Source organism: Lagopus leucura, unplaced genomic scaffold (genome assembly GCF_019238085.1).
Source record: "Lagopus leucura isolate 7727_CA_CO unplaced genomic scaffold, USGS_WTPT01 Super-Scaffold_100015, whole genome shotgun sequence".
Taxonomy (NCBI): Eukaryota; Metazoa; Chordata; class Aves; order Galliformes; family Phasianidae; genus Lagopus; species Lagopus leucura.
Window position 1 is genome coordinate 15,311,070 of NW_024962269.1, and position 10,185 is coordinate 15,321,254.

Consider the following 10,185-nt stretch of genomic DNA (forward strand, 5'->3'; position numbering starts at 1 on the left):
TTTTGCCTTGTGTCTAAACAAACAGTTCCTAACAGCTTTGTTTTCCAAACCAACTTTCTCCCAGCTGCTGCCTGGAGCCTCAGAAAAAGGAAAGCGATGCTCAGACCCTGCAAGAGTTATTTGACTTCATGGACTCGCTTCACTCAGCCCTCAGTGTGTGGATACACAAACCATGGGGAGCGCTACTAGGAGGAAGCAGTGGCCTTGCAGAGGCTGGAAGACTTCAGCTACCAAGCAACAGCAGCAGGGCTCAATCAGAGCCCAGGCCATGCAGGGGACACGGGGGCAACCTGCCCTTTGCTGAGCTCTGGTGCCAGCTTGCTTGCCATGGGACCAACCTATTGCCTCCCACCCCGCCACGATGGTTGGAAGAGGGCTCTGAACCCATACAACATAATTAAGGGCAGCACAGAGACGCTGACCCAAAGAAGATCCAAGAAACTGTGTAAGGGTTGAGCACATCTAATGTTTGTGTTTTTCTTTATCTGAAAGATCAAAGATCTTAATCATCAAAGATCTTTCTCATCCCTCTGCCTTCAGCTGCTGATCAAGGATTACATTTCTGCCCCCCTCTCCCTTCTTGCTACACGGTTTAGTGTTATTTAGACTGTACATATCTCAGAGCTCCTTGCCTACACAAGAGATGTGACAACGCTGCTAAGGCTTTAGGACAGGAATAGCTGTTGTGTTAATAGAACTTTCACCCCCATTTCATTCAAATATCAGAAAATTCCTCAGATTTGACCATAAATGGAGACATGGCTCCATCAGAACCCCAGAGATGCTGTGCAAACACATGGCTCTCACAGCCCTCGCACCCACATCCCTGAAACTTGCCCCATCTAAGCCTCCACCACAGGTTACAGGCTTGTTCTAAATACTCCTAAAAAGAAAGAAGGGAAAATGCCAAAGCCCTCCACGCCTGGGCTGCCACAATTATGCACTGAGAGCTTCCTGCCCGGGCAGCTATCAGCTTTATGGCCACAGATGGGGCTCAGCCCATGTGCTCCTGCAGGGAACCCCTCACAACCAGAGGACACCACTCACGCACCAGCCCTTCCCCGAGGCCCTTCCCTGCCGGCCCAGCACAGCAGCTAACTCCCCCTGACAGCACACGGATTTCACTGCTATCACAGCACAAATAAGGTAATTAGGCTGACATCTTCAAAGCCCTGCCATTGCTGTTGGTAATGAGATTCTGCAGTTCACTTGAAAATAAAGCAGGGATATGAAGAATGGGCTTTACCTGCTACACCAACAGCCTGAGCTCTGACTGCAGAGCCATGAGCCCAACAGTCTGGCTTCGAGGCCACTCATGGTAGCTCAGAAGTCCATGTGCAAATACAAACCTTAGAAAGAAGAGCATTCATACAAAGAAACCAATGGCATGACACATTTACCAATAAAACATAAGCTACAAGAAGACAAACTCTGATGTTTTCATCAGTGACAGCCCTTTTATCTTGCTGTGTTCCGTGCAAAAAGGTGGCACATCACACCTCTACTCTTACCTGAAAAACCACCTGCCAAGAGAAAGGGCAAAGAACTCTTTTGCTGGGGTGATGCTGCTCTGACACACATCCCAACGCACATTCATTCCTCAAACTGAGCTTAAAGCTTTCATAGCAAAGACCCCAGGATGTATTTAGAATTATTAACTGCATGTTTTTGTTGAGCATGTTTGCTCACAGTGTCTTGATGGGCTGGGGTTCAACCTGGAGTCTCTGTTCTGGACAGGGTGTGCAGGGCTATAACACAGGGCACATACAACACTCCTATCACAAACAATCCAGCCTCAGCTCTAGCAGGCACTGAGAAGTGTGCACATTCAGCCCTATTCTCTGCTTCCCCCACACAGCCCACCTGTCCCAGAGCCCCAGGAGTTGCAGTCTCAAGGAGCTGCAGCTCTCATGTGCTGCAATTAGAAAGTAACCTACCCCAAAAAGAGAAGTCAGGCTTCTGAAACTCCTGCCAGCTCTCCTGCATTTCCCAGGTAATTGCTCAGATCAGGAATTAATGAGAAATAATGAGCCAGCACACAGGGGAAGAGAAGACAATTCAGAACAGCAACAAAGAAAACTAATGGAAGTATGCTTTAACAGCTCTCTGTAGATGGCTTCCAGCCTGTATCACCCCAAGAGGCTTCACCTCTGCAGGAAGACACAGGGGCCTCGGCATGTGTACCAGCCACACTGCATGGGAACACAGAGGAACGTGGCAGGGCTCTCCTTCCTTCTGCACAGCAAGCAGAGGGCTCAGTCCTGCAGCTCCATAGCCATCCATGAACGGCCTCTGGGAACTCACAGTCAGTCTGGGCTTCCTGGCCTGGCTGCAGCTGCACTCTGTGACATGGGCTCCATTCCCACATGCAGACCAAGCCTGGCCTTATCTAGCTGCACTCCCCTCCTAGTTATCTCTTAACTAACAAAGGCATGTTATCAGTACAGCTAGACAACAAACCCTATGTGGACAATAGCAGATAAGACGGAAGGCTTGAGAAGGAGACATAAATTATAAAACGTGAGGTGCTGAACTGTTAAGTCGTTGGAATGTCCACAAAGGGACAACACCATAACCTACCCAAGGACTTGATCACTGCAGGACTTGGCATCCCCTTGGCACAGCTTCTCACATAGATCAGCTCTAAAAGATAATCTTCAACTGTGACTTGGAAAGTCAGTTATGATTGAGAACAACACAAGCCTGTAGAGCTCAGGCACCATTCTAGGAGGGACTGACAGGCTGCTCGTGTCCTTAGCTGCTGCAGTGCACCTGGAGAGGCAGTGAGGAGCACCTCCTGAGGACTGCCAGAACCAAGGGTCAGATTGGGGGGGATAGGGGAGAGACATCCCCTCCTGTTCCAAATTTAAAGTTCCATCTTAACAAGAGGAGGAAACCAAATTTCACAGCCTGTTCCAAAACCCCTCACACTTACTTTGCTATTTACCTCTCCAACATCAACAACACAGTTACCCGCTGTCAGCACAAGCTTCTTTTCAGAGCATGTAAATCTCCACTTTTTCCAAAGCTGCAGCCAGTTGAAGCCTGACAGTTTGAGGACAAAGCACTGAAGGAACTGGCTCCGTTTGCAAGCACATAAGACATGCTTTCAGCTCCAGGTAGAGCACAGTACAATGCCTGGGGACTGCATTCCACTCTGGGGTCCCCCCGCATCCACAGCATTCATTCGAGGTGACACTTCTCCCTCCATCCCTGCACCTGTGCTTATTCCACTTACCAAAACTAAGACATACCTTTAGGCAGAGCCCAAATTACCCATTTTTTCCCACAGAGCAGAGAGGTTCTGCCCCTGCACCCCAAACTGCTGGATAAGCTCTATGGATGGAGGTTGCTGTGGACCGAAGAACACAACCTCATTTGCTAGTAAAAACAGATTTATTCCCGTTAATCTAGGTGAATCACTGCTCTTTCTCTCCTAATGAGGCCCTGTGTGCCTCAGCATATAGCATCAACAGAGGAGAAAACTCTTCAGAAGCAGGCAACCTTGGGGCACTTTGAATGGCACCTTCCCCTTCTTAAGGAAAATAAGGATGGGGATGGTGCCCCTCCAGAGAGCCTCTCATGTTCAGGCCACTAACAGCCGCGCAAAATCTCTTTGTCTTGATCCAACTTTTACTACTGCTGATCAGGGATTAACATTAATTGTGCCATCCCATATTAGCCAAGGATTATTTGTGAGGCACCAGCCTATAATCACTTGTGTTTTCCAGCACAGACCTTACGCACATGGCTGGGATAGCTAGCGGGATAATCCCAGTCACATTTCTAATGAAATCTACATAAGAACTGCACATCCACACCCTTGTCTTCCCCCTTCCAAAATACCTAATTAGTTCAGCTTAGAGAACGCCATAAAAATTAATACTGTGAAATTTCCAGTCTAACAAGTTTCTGGTGAGAAAAAATATTCCCTACAAGGGCAACATTTTTTTGGTTTTTTAAACCATAAACTTTAAAATATGCAAACAAGTAATTAGCCCACAGGAATTTTAATTTGCACACACTGATGGGTCGGGCTCCTGGCCCCATGCAGGAGCCACACTGAAGTTTGGCAAGCAGCAGGGAACTCATGCCTGCTACCCAAATGCAGCAAGATCTCACCAGTGTTTTCCTGCTTGTGATGTACCACAGCACGAGTGACAGGCTGCCTGCTCACCAAAGCAGCTCTCAGAGCTGATGTCTCTGCACCTTTCCCCCTACATAGCTCCAACCCAGCTGTGTGTCCGGGCTGAGGCAGCAGGTGTCATCAGGACTCACTGGGGCGGAATCAAAAACCAGGCTCTGAAGAGAAGAGGCGCAAAAATCCGCTTTGCTCAGCGAACACCGAGCTGCTGGGAAAAGCCAGGCTGTTCCTTGCACTGCCATCAGCTGCAGGATGGCAAGCGGGTGAGACCCAAGGACCTGCATGAATTCAGCTTAGTGAAGCACGGGTTAACAGGGAACTCGATCAGCACACATACAGGCTTGCACACCAGCACATGCCTTCACAACCACCAATAAAGCACAGCTCACTGCATGCAGCCTGCCTGCAAGTGCATGCTGCTGAACGAGGACACCAAGTAGCTTACCAAGACTGTGACAGGCAAGCACCCACTTCTAACAAAACAAAACACAGTGTCAGAAGAGTGGTGCTCTTAAGGAGATGCCCTTGCTTGAGCACCAGCAACACACCCTGACTCCCACCGCCTGCAGAAGAGCAAGGCAGCCGGACTTCACTAGCCTTAAAGCTACAGATATGTCCCATGGTATTAGAAAAGAAGTGGAGACTGATGGCTGAGCCTCCTGCCCTTGTGCTCAAGTGTTGCTGAAGCCTTTCACCCCACACTTAACTCCCTCTGCTGCTAAACAGTGAATCCTGGCAGCTGCCATGGGCAGTAAGGAAATGGGAAACAATTCTCTGGCAGCAGCTGGGAGAAACTTCCTACTCTCCCCGCTTTGCACAGAAAGAAAAGCCCACAAGAGCACTTGAGGTACTGCCGCCCGCCAGATTTCCAGCAGCACACTCTCGAGGAAAGCTTGTAGACAGGGAATCTGCTTCTGAAGGTGCTCTTCAGACAGATGACATTTGACTTGAGGAAACTCATCTCCTCCAGGAAAAGTCCTTTGTTTTCAGTGTGGAGAAAGAGAACAATGGAAAAGAAATAAAAGTTGTATTCACTGTGACCCAGGAAAAACTGAGCTCAAGGGTTTTGATCAATATTTTGATTTCTCTGTCAAAAGCTGCAACCAGCACTGACACAAACAGCTGGATAGAGAGTGTGGGGGGGAGCATGCGGGGGAGGGGAGGAGGAAGGGTCAGTTGCACCCCAGCGTCCAGGCACTCCTCTTTCCATCACAACAATTGCCACTACTGGCAGTAATTTACATGGCTAATAGGCAGTGCTATGTTTACAAAATCATTCTTGGGAAGAAGGACCTAAACAATTCTTGCCAAGCCAGCAAAGGCACCGCTGTGGGATCAGACCCTGTATTTCTTTTTCCCTCTTTTCTGTGCACGTTCTGCCAACGTGCTCTGCTACACAGCAGTGCAGAGTTGCACTCCGCACACACAGAGCTGTGCCATGCCTCCTCCCACTCCAGGGGCAGGATCAGCCCAACAGCAGCAGTGCTGCCCCAGCCCTGCAGCAGAGGGTTCCAACCCAGCAGGAAATGATGGAGCAGCAAGCCTGCGTGCCCAGATTCCCCCACCCCACCACCGTCACAGCCGCGGGCAAGTGCCAGCATCTCGCACACCAGCCTTATCTCCACGCAGTGACAGGTTCCGTCACTCCCCAACCCTCTGCGCATCGCCCTGAACATCTGCTGACCCCTGCCCTCCCACCCTCGCCCCGCAGTGAGCTGCACGTCTCCTGAGGAGCTCGCTCAGTGCTTTGCCCAGAGCCAGGCACGCCGACGTGACAGGCAGGGCACGGACACAGCACGGGTGCCCCGGGTCAGCATGATAAACAGGAGGGCTACGTGAAACATCTTGGTAAAGCAGCACCGGTATTTCCAGAAAGGCGAGAGAATGCCGTGTCACAGGACATCTCCAGGAAGGTAACAGCATGATGAGGCACACGTTTCTCACTAAACTCCATCAGCTATTGACAGCCATTCAGGAACTCTCAAGCACAGCCAGCAGAGCAAAGCAGGGCCTGCCTTGTCTCAGCTCCGAGTTATGCCAGCCCGCCTCCCTTCACAGGAGCAGTCCTTCCTGCTCCATTTCCCAAGGCCTTACACTGAACAAGGTGGGAAGCACCCCAAATCCAAAGGGAAAATGGCACCAAGGTCTAAGTAATAGACAAGAGCAAGGAAGGAAGGCAGAGCAAGGGAGCAACGCAGACCCAATGCAGGTGCAATGCCTTCACTGGTAGACTTTAAATTTCCCATCGATTTAGATGAAGAACAGCCTCTCAGGATGCTCACATTTCATTATACACCTTTAATACTAACAGCCTGTCCTCAAGAAACCCTCCCAATGGGACATCTTGGAAAAAAAAAAGAAAAAACCCAAACCAAAGAAACACAGAACAGATCACGCCGTTCCACAGCTCTGTTAAATTTAACGGGGCAGTACCCAGCAATTCCATTTACAATGCAGACACAGACTTTTAAATAATTTCGGAAGATTTGATATTAATGTTCCAGTGGAGTACAGCAATTGCTTATCATAGCAGTCACAGAGTATGTTTATTATCCGCTGACATAATAAACTGCATTGTATTACTCTCTGCTGGACTTCTCACAGAAAGCAGATCCCTATCGCAGCAGCAGGACCCTGAGGATGAAGGGCAGAACGGGATCTGCCTCACACACTCACACCAAAGGCACCGGTGCCACCAGCAGAGCCCAGGCCAACACCGCGGGCTGCGCCTGACCTGCAGGTCCTACTGCTGTGCGGAAGAGGGAAGGCAGACGGACAGACACAAGGCATGGCCTCGTCAGTCTCTTTCATACAAAACCAGCAGACAAACCCTGCAGACAAGTCCAGTTCTGCTCCAGAAAGCAACAAAATTGCACCAGAGTTGATTTTGGCCCAACATGTACTTGGCAAATACTGATAAGAAGGATTTACCATATCCCTTCCAGTATTACAGCTGAATATAAAGCAAACATTTGCTTCCTACAGATAACAAAATGACTACGATTGCTCTGGGTCTATAAGGTTAGGGTTTCTTCCTACACCCAGTTCTCTGTCTCCCAGCAAAATCCCCTCTGTGAAACATGAGTCCTCCCACAGGTACCCACTCACCTCACACAGAGATACAGCCAGGGATGGGCTTGGGATGGATTCCAACAACAAATTACAATCAGATTAAATATTAATTCCCATCTTAATTATACAACCATGACAAGGCTTAATGGTTGGGCAGTCATTTAAACAGGAGAGAAGCGTGTAAAGAGTGCAAGCACCATCTCTTACTCTGCGAACGCCTGAACTCCTGGGATTCCTCCCCAGGAGATCAGCCAGCCTTTGGGAAAGCAGCTGTGAGGGAGAAGAGTTCCAGCCTCCCAGTGAGTGACAAGGCACCAGAAGTCAGCTTGAACCACGAGCCAACCCAGAACACGCAGCACCCTGCCTTCAGGGCACTTACATGCTAATTAGACAAGTACTGAGCACTCATTGATGGATTTTATCCTCTCAGCACTTTGGACACACAAGAGAGAAGTGTGCAGCACCGTTAGTTGTGTTAGCCCTGAGGATACCAGAGCAGACGAAGCAGCTGGCCTAAGATGACAGTAGGCACTTTAGTATGACATCCCATATGACACCACAGTTTCCAGCACAATTCCCAACTGCAGGTGACCCCAGTGCACTGGGCTGCCAGCATACACAGCGACAACCTCCTCCCTTCGTCCTCAGGGAAATGCAGATTGCCAAACTTTTCCTTGTTGAATTATTGCTTACGCCACTTTGAAGCTCCTCGTGCACCATCCGCGATGCTCTCACCCCGCACCGGGCCCCTGTGGCAGATCAAACTTTGTGCAGCTGTCAGTGGAAAGCCTACTGCAGAAAGTGGGAGAAACATCAGAAAACGAGCTGGTTCTGCCTCACTTTAGACTTCAAGGTAGCGAAAGGAGAGGGCATTAAAAAGAGAACAGAAAGAACTGCCTCTCCATATGGAGCAGCGGGGAAAACAAGAGCACAGTCAAACCCAAGCTGCTTCTCTTTCAGCCTCACATGCCAACAGAGAAACACCAATGGAAACACTGCACTCTACAGCAGCCTCAGCCATCAGGTTTGGAAGCATGACCATCCCAACAGCCACAGCAGGCAGCAGCAGCTCCCAGCAGGAGGAACGTGCCCCAAGAACACACCACAGGCACAACCACACCAATGTGCTGTCCTCAGTGCAGCCAGCGCTCCGCAGGGCAGGGAGGTCCCAAATAAATGGAAAAAATGGGGACTGAGTGACTCCCCTTCTTCACATGGCTCATTCTGCCTTCTCATATCCCACCCTGCAGGACCCACATGCAGGGGACATCCTGTGAACGCGATCCTGAACAATAGCAATGCAGGCAGCTGCCAGCCCTGCAGGGCTGTGGTGCCAAGAGGAATGTGACAGGAAGGGCAGAGCAAACCAGAGCTCAAAGTTCGGTGATGTCAAAACAGAAAATCTGCTCTGCAGCAGCAGATGGGCTCAAGCACAAATGCAGGTGACACAGCCCCAGATAGATTTCAGCGGATCCTTCTGATGGAAGGCTCAGCCCACTTCCCACTGCCACATCCCTTGCAGAAAGCCCCTTGCTAGAATATACCAAAGAGGGTTTTCTTTCCCTTAAACCCAGTCCCACAGGGAAAGCTGCCTCTGAGCAGGACAGGCAAAGGGCTTCCAGTGACCCCCATATCAAGCAAGCTGGCACAGCTGCCTCCACGTCCACCCAACAGGGATGGCTCTCCAGCCTGCTTCTCTCCACAGCACTCCATACCCAGAAAGCCCAGAACTTCAGATCAAACCACATAGGCTTTGGGATCAGACGTGTGCTCTCCCAAAAGCGTTTCAACCCCCTGCCAAATCCCCTGCCAAATTAATTTCAGACTGAAAGGCGAGCGTGTTTTTCTTTGTGGAATCAAAGCCACCTGTTGGGAAGCACACCCGTGATCCACACGTCCGCAGGCTGCGTGGATGGACGCACGGCCCATTGTTGGACAACACACACCAACAGCATTTGCTGGCTGCCTAATCACTGGTAGAAAAGCAGAGAAGGCAGGGCTGCAAATCAGCTCAAAGCTTTTGAAGTTTGCTTGTTGAAGTGAGTTTGGAAACAACGTTCCCCTTCTAACCTCTTCTGCATTGAATCACTGTGCTCCGCCAGCAGCCCCAGGATGCGTTTTGCTGGAACAGGGGATGGCTCCCAACTGCCCCTCCTCACCTTAACCCGCAGGGAGGCTCAGAGCTGAGGGACACACACACACTGGTGACGATGGAATGATTCCATGGACCGTTATTTGCTGCCACCAGAACGCTGCACCCTCACCAAGCGCTGCCCTAACCCACACAGGGTTAATGCTCCAAAAATAATAAATACAAACACCTTCCAGCACACTGCCTTTCTCCCTAGAAGACTGTCTTTGAAACCACAAATTAAGACATTCTGTCGAGTCTGAAAGCATTAAAAGAAAAAAGAAAAACATCCAGCGCCACAGGGCTGAGCTCCCTCTGCCACCTCCGCTCAGAGGGGACACACACAGGGCTGGGGGCTTTAGGAGCGGCTCCGCACCTCCTCAGTGCTGCGGAAGCGTTCCCAGTGGATGCAGCGGGCACTGCCACGCACCCCCGGACCGCGCTGCCAACTCCGCCGGCCGACGCGCAGTCTGTGCCCGCGCACGGTGCCCTTCACACAATCACCGCAACGGGGCCGAGACCCGGAGCCCTCCGTGAACCGGGCAGGCAGCAGACCGGGCGGGTCGCACCTCCGCCGCGGGTGCAGAGGCTGCTGCCAGCGCTCGGCCCGCCGCGGCCGAACCCCCAACCCAACCCCAACCCCCACCGCCTGGTAACGGCCCCGCAGCTCGGAGAGGGTCTCACCTCAAAAGGTGAGCCCAAAACTGGGCTCCGCAAAGAGACGAGCTTCAGAAAGTGGGAGGGGAACGCGGGAAGGGCTGAGAGCCGCGGGGCCGAAAAGGAAGCTGAGCGAGGGGAGCGGGCGCTGAGGGGAGCGGGCGCTGAGGGGAGCGGGCGC

At 51.1% G+C, this 10,185-nt stretch overlaps 1 protein-coding gene across 2 annotated transcripts in view; it reads right to left on the reverse strand.

Moving 5' to 3' along the window:
• The window catches only part of IGDCC4 (immunoglobulin superfamily DCC subclass member 4), a 79,903-nt gene that overhangs the window by 69,414 nt on the left and 304 nt on the right, over positions 1–10,185 (reverse strand). The window lies entirely within an intron of this gene.